The 10,083-nt window shown below is 43.8% G+C and overlaps 1 pseudogene; it reads left to right on the forward strand.

The window, feature by feature from the left end:
- The first annotated feature begins 1,243 nt into the window (after positions 1–1,243).
- Positions 1,244–3,515, forward strand: LOC112665002 (spindlin interactor and repressor of chromatin-binding protein-like; annotated as a pseudogene).
- Positions 3,516–10,083: the final 6,568 nt, after the last annotated feature.

The following is a 10,083-nucleotide window of genomic DNA, read 5'->3' on the forward strand; positions in this document are numbered from 1 at the left end:
ACCTCCACTTTTTGGCTATTATGAATAATGTTGCTATGAATATTAGCATACAAGTTTTTGTGTGGACATATACTTCCCTTAGATATATACCTTAGAGTAAAACTGATAGATCATATATGTTTAACCATTTGAGGGACTGACATACTTTTTTCCAAAGCAGTGGCACTATTTTACATTAATGGGGGCTGTGTATGATGGTTCCAATTTCTTCACGTACTTTTTTTTTTAAGATTTTATTTATTTATTTGAGAGAGAGGGAGAGAGCATGAGCAGGGGAGAGGGGCACAGGGAGAAGGAGAAGCAGACCCCCTGCTGAGCAGGGAGCCCAACATGAGGCTTGATCCAGGAACCCTGAGATCATAATCCCAGTCAAAGGCAGACACTTAACTGACGGGAGCCAGCCAGGCTCCTCACCTCCACATCCTTGTCAATACTTGTTATTATCTGTCTTTTCTATTACAGCTATCTTATTGTTTGTAAAGTGGTATCTCATTTTGTTTTCATTTATTTGCTTCTTTAAAAAATAAGTAAGTGAGTAGATAAGTAGAATCATAACATATTTGTGATAAGTTCTAGGAAAAAAATAATCAGCATACTATAATAGAGACTGATGTGGTAGCTAAAGAACCTAGAATTGTTACATTTAAGCTGAGGTCTCAAGGATGAATTTAACCAGCCCTAAATGTGCTGGGAAAGGAATTTCTAATCAGAGAACAAGCACAGAGCCCTAGAGGTAAGAAAGAACCTGACTAATTCTAAGAACTGGGGAATAAAAGCCAGAATAATATATTGCAAGCAGGAGAGTGGCATGAGATAAGGCTGGGGAGGTAAGCAAGTGATGGTAAAGAGTTGGATTTCACCCTAAATAAAGTGGGAAGCCACAGAAAGGGTCTACACTAAACAGGACATGGTGGTGTTTGTGTTTAGAAAGATTACTGGGCAGCCCGGGTGGCTCAGTGGTTTAGCACCACCTTCAGCCCAGGGCCTGATTCTGGAGACACCCGATCGGGATCCAGTCCCACATCGGGCTCCCTGCATGGAGCCTGCTTCTCCCTCTGCCTGTGTCTCTGCCTCTCTCTCTCTCTCTCTCTCTCTCTGTCTCTCATGAATAAATAAATAAAATCTTTAAAAAAATAAAAAACTAAGAAATTAAAAGATTAGCTGCTCCATCATAAACCCAGTTAAGAAGTGATTACAGTTGTTCACATGAGAGATAATAGTAACTTGAATAAGAGTAGTGATAATGATGATGAAGAGAAGTACTTTCCAGCTCTACTGGAGAGGTAGAACAAGGAAGACTGGATGGGACTCGGGTGAGTGAAAGGCAAGAGTCAACAATGACATTGAAGTTTCTGGCTTTAATGATGAAGCGGATGAGGGTGTCATATAACAAAATAGAAAACCAACAAGTTAAAAATGAATTAGCAATGATATGGCATACTGGTCCTTAAGCAATGACCCTACAATATGCTTAAATAAATTCTGAGGACTTTCAATTCAGTTTTTCTGGAGTTGCCATCCATTCCTTTAGGTGTATACAACATCTGCTTCCTTGGCTATAAGTTTAATGACAATTGACTGGGTTCTGGGATTTATTTACCTTTACACTACATTTGTTGCATTACATTCTTCTCTCACTAGTATTAATTAAAATTTGAAAACATTTCGTTTCATTTCCTTTCAGATGTCTCTTCCACCTACTATTTAGATTCTGTCAACTTTTCAAGTACTTTGAAGTGTCATAAGTTAATTGAAATCAACGAAATATGCAACAACAAAATACACATCACTCATCATATTAGCATGTTAAAAAATGATTATAGCCAGTGTTGATAATGGAGACAGAGTAGGGAAAAAAGTACTCTTACACTCCGCCAATGAAGGTACAACTTGTTGCTACCTCTAACAGGACAAGTTACCAATGTGTACATACTTGAGACATTTGCACCCTTTTGACCTCAGTTATTTCTCTTTGAAAATCTTATCCTAAGAAAACGTTCATTAATATGTACAAAGGTACAGCTAAAAGGTTGTTTATCATGGTACTGTTTGTAATTATGGAAATTTGGAAGGAAATCCAATGTCCAAAGATAGGGAATTGGCTTTATTAACTGCAAGATCTTCATTAGGGATTGAGCCCTCCCCGCCCGGGGTCCGACGCGCTGGGTCTCGGGGAGGCCCGGACGCGCCCTCGCAGGCGGGCGGGGAGCGGCGGGCGGCGGGGAGGGGGCTGCAGGGGCGGGAGGCGGCCCCTGGGGGCGCGCCCGGCCTCCGGCGTCCGGTCACCGCGTCCCCCCCCCCCCCGCCCCCCGCCTCGGCCGCATCACGGTCCTGAAGGCCGAGGGCGCCGCGCTCGACTGCTTCGAGGTGACGCTCAAAAGCGAGGAAGGGGAGGACGAGGCAGAGGCCGTGGTGGTGGCCGCAATTCCACGGCCCGAGCCGATGCTCAGAGTGGCCCAGCAGGAGAAGACCCCACCGCCGAGGCCCAGCCTGCTGGAGGCAGGCAGCCGTGGCTGTGAGGAGCCCAAGCAGCAGGTGTCTTGGGAGCAGGAGTTCCTTGCGGGAAACAGCCCCGGAGGCTGCGGGCGGGCACTGTGCATGGTGCGTGGGTCCGAAATCCGGCCCCCCCTGCCGACACGGCGCGCATGCATACCCTGGAGCAGCAGCCTCACACTCTGGACCTGAGCCCTTCAGGGAAAAGCAACATCCTGGAGGCCTGGAGTGAGGGAGCGGCCCATTTGCAAGACATCAGAGCTGAGCAGCCTTCCTCGCCCACCTCAGACTCAGGCCAGGATGTGGAAGCTGACCCGGGCTCCGACCCAGACCCTGCCTAAACGCCAGCAGAGATCGCGGTTCTCCTCGACTCTGAGGACAACCCATCTCTCCCGAAAAGGAGCCGGCCCAGGGGACTCCGCCCCCTCGAGCTTCCTGCTGCCCCTGCCTCAGAGACAGAATAGGAAGCCCCGTGGTCAGAGATGGAAGGAGCCCCCTGGAGAAGAACCGGTCAGAAAGAAAAGAGGCAGACCCATGACCAAAAACTTGGACCTGGACCCAGACCCTGACCCAGACCCCCCATCACCTGACTCACCCACGGAGACTTTTGCTGCTCCTGCTGAGGTCCGTCACTTCACCGACGGCAGCTTCCCCCCACCCCCCGGGCTTCGTCCTCCAGCTCTTCTCTCACACACAGCTCAGGGCCTCAGACAGCAAGGACTCACCCAGAGGAGGGGTCGCTGCAGGAGGCGGCCTTCCCCAGCCAGAAAGCCCCTCTCCAGCTCCCCCTCCGGGGCTTCGCGGGACGCTGGATCTCCAGGTTATCCGCGTAGCGTACGGATGGAGGAGCCCCCGGCAGTCAGCCTCCTGCAAGATTGGTCCAAGCACCCCCAGGGCACCAAGAGTGTGGGAGGAGGTGACCCCCCCAACTGGCCTGTGGTTCTGTCAGAGTCCAGCACCACCATGGGGGGGCAGCCAGAGGCAGGGAGTGGCATGTAGGTTCTCGCTTTCCTGGGGAGGGAGGGAGGGGGGGATGGGGGGGAGGGAGGGAGGGAGGGAGGAGGCAAGGTCCCCCTTTGGCTTATCACTCAGAGCTGCCCAGCTTGGCCACCTGATGGAGAGACTAAAACCAGGTGCCAAGGCAGGATGGAGGAGAGGATGGGGGGCAGCATCCATTGTTACTTGGGGGCACTGGAAGATGTTGACCCCTGGCAAGGCACAAGGCCAGGCCCTGGGAAGGGCAAGGCTGGCCTCAGGGCTGTCGTATGGTAGGTCATTGGGCCTGTGGAGAACACCTACCCCAATCCTTTTGCTGACCCAGACCTCTCCGTCCCCTTCCTTCCCCCCTCTTAGCCCCCACCATTCTCCCTTGGCACAGTGCCTTACATAAGAGGTGGTCACGATGGGGTTTGAACTGAGTCCCACTACCTCAGGGGACGCCTCTCCTCCCCCACCTGTTCAGGCTCCTAAACCAGGAGGCCTCCATTACCTCTTCCCGCTCCATCCCTGCAGGAGGCCCAAGCAGACCACCTGGGGGCTTTGTTCACTCCCTCCTTTTCACTTACTTTCCTGTTGTATATATTTCCTTTGTTGACAATAAATTATTTTTTTTATTAAGAGAAAAAAAAGATCTTCATTAAATGAAATAAAAGGCAGCATTGAAAATGTAGAAAAATATATGGTGACATTGAAAATGTTAATGCTATAAAAGTGTGTATGAAATAATATATTTTATATACAAAATGCTTAGAAAAAGGATTGTATGGATTTACATGAAGATGGTGTTTACTTCTATAGGTAATATAATAGGGTGATATTTACTTTGTTTTCTCTAATAACTATGCATTAATTTTAAGATAAGAAAAATGTTATAAATATAAAAACAACCAAAAAAATAAACAAGTCATGGGTTTCCCACTTGAGGTAGTCTCAATGAATATCATAGTTAAATGTTCTTAGTCTGAGTAAGCTAGCCCTCTTCAACAATATTTAAAACATTGAAAGTCAAATTATCAAAATAAACATAGCATTTGTACCACTCCTAGAAGGTCAACAAAACCGTTATTTAAAGAACCAACCAACCAACCAAACAAACAAACAAACAAAAACAAGACATGAATTCCTGAAACAAGATTCCAGAAACAAGAACCACAGTCTGGAAATATCCTAACCTCAGCTGCCCAAAGTGTGGATTGGAGGAATGGGTGTCTATAATTTACTAAGATTATATCACCATTGACAAAACAGTGACTGAGAAGCAGCCCTTGTGCAGCTACATCAAAACTACTCTTTTAAATTCCATTGTGGCTACTGCAAGTTGATTGCAAGGTGTCACATTCAGTAAACAACCAGAGCTGTGTGACCTATTAACTTGAACAGAGCCAAAACAAAACAGAACCATCAAAAAACTTAAGCATCAAAGGAAGAATAATGTAAAGTAGCAAAAAACAATAAGTTTTCAGAGCATTGAGGTCCAAACTCAAGTCAGATTACTAGAGTTGGGGGTATAGCTCAGTGGCAGAGCATTTGACTGCAGATTACTAGAGTCTACATCCTAATTTTACCACTTAGTATTTCTGTGATATTTGGCAAGTGATTAACTTTTATCTGCCTCATATTCCTTATTTGTAAGTGAAAGATACGTACTCATGAGATTGTAATGAGGATTAAATGATTTAATGTAAAGCATTTACAGTACTGGAATTCCTGGTTAGCGCAGTCAGTTGGCCATCTGACTCTTAGTGTCGGCTCAGGCTGTGGGCTTGGGGTTGTGGCATCGAGCCCCGCTTTAAGCTCCACGCTCAGTGTGGAGTCTGTTTCAAATTCTGTCTCTCTCCTTCTGTCCCTCCCATCATCTCTCCCACTCTCTCTCTTTCTATCCTGAATAAACAAATCTTAAAAAAACACAAACCACTCACATAGTACTTGGCACATAGTAAGTGCCATGAAACTATTATATATCTAATTGGACTTTCAGAAGGAGAAGAGAGAGAGAGATGAATAGTGGTACTATTGGAAGAGATAGTAACTAAAATTTTCAGTAACTAAAGAAAGGCAAAAACATTGAGGTTCAGGTTACCCAATACATTCCAAGAAGCATATACAAAAAAGAAATCCATACCACTTACTCATTTCTATTTCCATTCTCTGCATATAGAAAGGCAAATATATATTAAAAGCCACTGGGGAAAAAAAAACAGAAAAATCATCTTCAAAGAAATGAAGCTCATTTCTCAACAGCAACTAGAAAACAAAAGACTGGAATATCTTCAATGTGCTGAAAATTTTTTTAAACATTTATTTACTTGAGAAAGAGAGAGAGAGAGAAGGAATCTTCCTTCCAAAGGAAAGGAAAAAAGAATGAAGAAAGATGATCAGAGTATAAAGGCCTTGTGGGACACCATCAAACTGACCAAATACATATTATGGAAATCGAGAAGGAGGAGAGAGAGAAAGGGACAGAGAAATTGTTTGATGAAATAATGGCTGGGAATGTGGAGCTCTAGAAGAGGGAGTTGAAGAACCCGAGAAGGAGTTCACCAACTGACTTGAGAAGGTAAGCACATCCAACTGCTAACATGAGCCTGACAAAATCAGTTGATCTGCGTAGCTACCACTTATGTGGGGCCACAGCTAACTGTCTAGGGGCCTCTGTTGGTTGACAGGGTTTGCAAATAGGAAGAACAGCTAAAGGCAAACCATAGGACCATCAGGAGAAGCTGGAACCCATTGCATTTGTCAATCACCACATCTAAGAAGAGGCTCACAGTGCAATGGCTACTGCTTCACTTCTTTACAAATCTTGTACAAACTATTCTTTTGAGAAACTCTAACCTGAAGACATATAGGAATATGAATTCAGGAATCATAGTTCCAACTTAACTGAATGGATCCAGTACAAATGATCACATCCCTGAAATCTTTGTCCAACTGTCTCTTTCTCAATTTTGCATATTCTGACCATCCAGTTTTTATTTTTATTTATTTTTAAATAAAGATTTATTTATTTATTTATTATTTATTTATTTATTTATTCATGAGAGACACAGACTGAGACAGAGAAGTGGAGACATAGGCAGAGGGAGAAGCAGGCTCCTCGCAGGGAGCCCTATGCGGGACTCGATTGGGAATCCCAGGATCACGACCTGAGCAGAAGGCAGGCGCCCAACCGCTGAGCCACCCAGGCATCCCATCCAATTTTTTTAAATTTAAATTCAATTAGCCAACATATAGCACATTAGTTTCAGATATAGTGTTCCACAATTTATTATTGAACAATAATATAGTGTTCAACAATTTATTATTGAATTTATTGTTATTGTGTATAACACCCACTGCTTATCACATCATATGCCCTCCTTAATGCTCATCACCCAATTACCCATTCCCTCATCCACCTCCCCTCTAGCAACCCTCAGTTTGTTTCCAGAGGTTAGTCTCATGGTTTGTCTCCCTCTTTGATTCTTTTCCATTCAGTTTTCCCTTCCTTCCCCAAAGATTCTCTGTGCTTTCTTAAATTTCACATATGAGTGGAAACCATATGATAATGGTCTTTCTCTGACTGACTTGTTTCACTTATCATAATACTCTCCATGTCCATCCATATTGGTGTACATGGTATGTATTCATCTTTTCCAATGGCTAATATTCCATTATATATCCATATCCATATTACATCTTTTCTATCCATTCATCTGTCGATGGACATCTCTGCTCTTTCCACAGTTTGGCTATCGTGGACATTGGTGCTATGAACATTGGGGTGGAGGTGACCCTTCGGTTTGTATCTTTGGGGTAGATACTTAGTAGAGCAATTGCTGAGTCATAGGGTAGCTCTATCTTTAACTTCTTGAAGAATATCCATACCATTTTCCAGAGTGGCTGTACCAGATTGCATTCTCACTAACAGTGTAAGAGGGTTTCCCTTTCTCCACATCCTTGCCAACATTTGTTGTTTCCTGTCTTAGTAATTTTCAGCATTCTGACTGTTGTAAGGTAGTATCTCATTGTGGTTTTTTAAAAAATATTTTATTTATTTATTCATGAGAAACACACACAGAGAGGCAGAGACACAGGCAGAGGGAGAAGCAGGCTCCATGCAGGAAGCTCGATGTGGGACTCGATCCTGCGACTATAGGATCACGCCCTGAGGCAAAGGTGGTAGCTCAACCGCTGAGCCACCCAGGCGTCCCTCATTGTGGTTTTGATTTGTATTTCCCTGATGCCAAGTGATGTTGAGCATTTTTTTCCTGTAGCTGGTGGCCATTTGTATGTTTTCTTTGGAGAATTGTCCGCTCATGTTTTCTTCCCATTTCTTGACTGTGTTGTTTTTTGGGTGCTGAGTTTGGTAAGTTCTTTATAGATCTAGGATACTAGCCCTTTATCTGTCATTTGCAAATATCTTCTCTCATTCCCTAAGTTGCCTTTTAGTTTTGTTTACTGTTTCCCTTGCTGTGCAGCTTTTAATCTGGATGAAGTTCCAATACTACATTTTTGCTTTTGTTTCCATTGCCCTTGGACACATGTCTGGCAAGAAGTTGCTGTGACTGAGGTCAAAGATGTTGCCGAGTCCTTCTCTAGGATTTTGATAAATTCCTGTCTCACATTTAGGTCTTCCATTCATCTTTAGTTTGTCTTTGTGTACATTATAAAAAAATGATCCAGTTTCATTCTTCTGACCATCCTATATTAAATTGCAAGTCATCTCACCTCTTTTGCATGCCAACCCTTCCTCGACTGCCTTTAAATGGTGGTGTTCCGGAGAGTACCATTCTTGGCACTCCTTTCACTCACCACATTCTTCCTGGGGAATCTCATCTGTACTCATAAATGCAATTACCAACCATACACTGATGATTATAGTGCTTTATCTCCAGTTCAGAACTCTGTGCACTGGGTCCTTATTACCAAAGAATAACTAGACAGCTCCATCTGCATGTTCTTAAACTAATGGTGTTCAAAACTTTCCCCTCACCCCACACCAGGTCCTCTTCTGTTTCCTCACTTGACAAATAACACTTCCAACCACCTAAACAACAAACATGAAGTCACAGCAGACTCTTTCCTCTTCCTTACTCCCAATCTCTTTCCATTGGGAGTAAGTAAGGATTTCCACTAAATCCTGTGGATTCTTTTTTTTAAAGGTATTTATTTATTTGAGAGTAAGAGAGAGCATGAGTGGGGGGAGGGGTAAAGGGAAAGGGAGAAGCAGACTCTCCAATGAGCAGGGAGCCCTACGTGGGGCTCAATTCCAAGACCCTGAGATCATGACCTGAGCAGAAAGCAGATGTTTAACCAACCAGGCACCCCAGTCCTGTGGATTGTTAAACTTAATATATCTCATATATGTTTCCTCTTTTCCCATCTCCAGTTCTGCAACCCTAGTCCAAGACTTCTATTTCTCTGGAAGTGTCATACAAGTCTCTGCTCTCAAAGTGAAAATACCCACTACTGTGGATATTTTAAAGTAATAATTCTAACAGGGTTAACTGATATGTCATTCCTTTGTTCTAATTCCTTTAATGGTTCCTCCAACACTTCCAGAAAAAAAAAGCTAATCCTTTGAATAGCACGCAAGATTCATGATCCCTTCTTTACCTATTCATGCAATCTCATCTGTAGCCATTCTCTCCCATGAGAGGTAAGCTCCAAGTTAACTAAATGACTTCCGGTTCTCCAAGTCCATTGAATGATCTCTGGAATGTTATGACCCAAGCTGTTAGCTCCACCACCACCTCTTTGCCTGTAAGTTTTTACTCCTCCTTTAAATACCAACTGAGTTGTTACCTTCTATATCTATAAAAAAAAAATCAATATTCCCTTTTACTTGGCCATGCCTTCCCATTGCTCTACTACTGGTACATCATGCATCTCTGCAAGTCTGTCTCATGCGACACCCTCAAAACCTCTCCCTCCAAACTGGAAGCCACAGTTACATAGCTTGGGTATTACATTTAAGCATATTTACTTAAACATTTAAAAATGTGGGTAGGTGTGTAAACTTGGATAAGTTTATCAATAGACGGGGCCTTGTAATGAAAAGAGCACTGGACTAGAAGTCAGGAGATCTGAATACTATCCCAATTCTGTTCCTTCCTTACCTTTTCTGGCCTCCGTTGTCTCCCTCATACAGAAATGTGGCTAGCCTACAGCCCCAGTCTCTGGGTGGCAATTTTACAACAATTGATACAATTTACAATATCTGTTTTTTTATTACCATCCAACCCAGTCCCTTTCCATCCACACGTGACTCTCAGAGACGATATATTAATTAACTGAAAGCCTATTACAATCAACTAATGACTAAAAGCAACACGACTTCGGTACCTAGACCGGGTCTGACCTCTAGGAACGTTCCTAGTTCCACTATTCTTTAGCCCATCCCGTTAACAAGACGGAAGAAACGAGTAAAGAAAAGCCGCGAGAGAAGAGACGTAAACAACAGCAGCGAAGAAGGCAGGGGAAGCCGGAGATCCCACGAATTAGAAGTGAACTTCCGGTCCTTGCGTCAACTTCCGGAATCAACAAGGGGAGACCCAATCAGAACCTTTCCCAGGAGCCAATGGGAGAGCACATTACAAAGAGCCAATC

The sequence above is a fragment of the Canis lupus genome, chromosome 17, assembly GCF_003254725.2.
Source record: "Canis lupus dingo isolate Sandy chromosome 17, ASM325472v2, whole genome shotgun sequence".
In the NCBI taxonomy this organism is placed as follows: Eukaryota; Metazoa; Chordata; class Mammalia; order Carnivora; family Canidae; genus Canis; species Canis lupus.